Genomic DNA, 2,240 nt, shown 5'->3' on the forward strand with positions numbered 1-2,240 from the left:
GTAGACTTGGATTGCTGTTCTGTGCCATTAATGGTGTGCATTTTTCAAGCCAACCCAATGGCCCAGAATGATCTAGTAGTGGTTACCATGTGCAGAAGGAGCTTGGGGATGATTTTTGCCTTTATCCCCTACAGCCTCCCCATCTGCTCTAGAGTGTTGCAGGGGGCCAGAACAGTGGGGGTGGCGGCACTGAAGGCTGCAAGTGAAAATCATCTCCACTACTTCCACTGCTGCAGCCACTATTGGATCAGAACACTATAATATCTTGTATTTTTATTCTTATGGAGATATGGGATTATTTCCTCCCACCAGGACTGATTTTTAATTTGCTAATCTGTGCTTAAAATCCATATTCAATTTAAAAGCAACAACTGTAGAAACAATTTCTCCACTAAGAGAAAAATTAGATTCCTGTTAAATACCTATTTCTATTTGCAAGCCACCAACATTAGATCAAAACTGAAGCATATAGAGGCAGCAAGGAATTCCCTCTTTGTTGCCCTTGTTGCCACCTGGTAGGCAGCAATTGCTGGTCTAACCAGTGTCCGATCATCTTCAGAGCGAGATTTCCGCTACCGGCGCTCTAGTCGTCTCACCTCCTGTCTCAGACCCCGGAGCCAGGGTGCTATCTGAGCTCTATTCAGGGGGAGAGGACATTTCGGAGCCACCCGGTCTACTGCCCTAGTGATCTCCTTATTCCATTCCATCACCAGGGTTTCGACCGGGCGGCCTTCAGCCGGCTCCAATTCTCCCAGCGCATTCAGGAATCCTTTAGGATCCATCAGGCATCTGGGGCGGACCATCTTAATAGGTCCTTGTCCCCTGCGGAGGGTGTGTGGCATTGAGAGGTCCATCTTCACCAGGTAGTGATCTGACCATGTCACGGGGTTAGAAAGAACAGCCCCCATTTTCAGAGCACTTCCCTCCCCTCCCGAGACAAACACAAGGTCAAGAGCATGACCGGCTACATGGGTGGGCCCTATATTACTAAGGCGCAGATCCCAGGAAGTCATGGTTTCCATGAAATCCCGAGGGGCTCCAGTGAGGACGGTCTCGGCGTGCACGTTGAAGTCCCCCAAAACTAATAGGTCGGGGTAGAGCATCCATACACCCAAGACCACCTCGAGCACCTCGGCCAGGGAGTCTGCTGTGCAGCGGGGTGGGCGGTACACAAGCAGAATCCCTAAACTGCCCTTTGGGCCCAACCTCCAGTACATGCAGTCAACAAACTTGGTCTCATGGAGAGGGGGCCTGGCAAAAACCAAGGACCCTCGATAGATGACTGCCACTCCCCCTCCCCGCCCACCAACCCTCGGCTGCTGTGTGTATTGGAAACTGGCTGGACACATGGCCTCAAGCATAGGAGCTGAGGCCTCATCCAGCCAGGTCTCCGTAATACACACCAGGTCTGCGTTCTCATCCAAGATCAAGTCATGGATGAGCGTTGTTTTCTGCACCACAGACCTGGCGTTACATAACAGCAGTCGAAGGTCGGATGGAGTCCTGCGTCCCCCAGTTGTCTTCTGGTTATGGACAGGCCCGGAACAGGGGATGGATATTATGCATCTATCCCTTGTTCCCCTAAACTGGCGTGGCCTGCCACCTGCACCTTTCCAGGATCTGCCGCCTAGCCTTTTAATATTGTGGCTCCCCACCCTCCCCACGTTACCCCCCTCCGGTCTGCACATGCCCCCTCCTTAGCTGCCAATTGGGCAAGCCCCCCACCCCAAAACTGCACCAGAATATCTTAAGTCCAACAGGGATCCAATCTCCGCTACAAGTCACTCCTCTCCAGCTGGTAGGTCAGAGCAGTAGATGGAAATTCCTGTGTAGCGCCTGCTGGAGATGTCTCCTTCTTCCTGGCCACCACCAGATTCAATTCATGGTGTGGCAGCTGTCTTTAGGGGCCTGTGCTGCTCTAAATATGATGACACAATATTCGTATCAGCCTGGCCAGTCGTGGAGAAGCCAAAAACAGAGCAATTTTAGCGGTTCCAATTAGATGATTAATATCCACTAGCTGTATCTCTCATATATAGATGTTATTTGCTGGGTATCTCTCTTTACAGATGTTCTGGAATAACTGTAGATGGTGATATCTCTTAAGGCCTGAAGCTGTAATGGTGAGCCAATATCAGCTGAAGCCGTAAAACAACACAGCTGTCCTGTGTCAGTTCTCTTGTTGGGTAATATTAAGTTGGCTTCCTCTTCCACTCAGAATTGCTGAGTCATAGATGATA

This window comes from Rhineura floridana, chromosome 1 (assembly GCF_030035675.1).
Source record: "Rhineura floridana isolate rRhiFlo1 chromosome 1, rRhiFlo1.hap2, whole genome shotgun sequence".
In the NCBI taxonomy this organism is placed as follows: domain Eukaryota; kingdom Metazoa; phylum Chordata; class Lepidosauria; order Squamata; family Rhineuridae; genus Rhineura; species Rhineura floridana.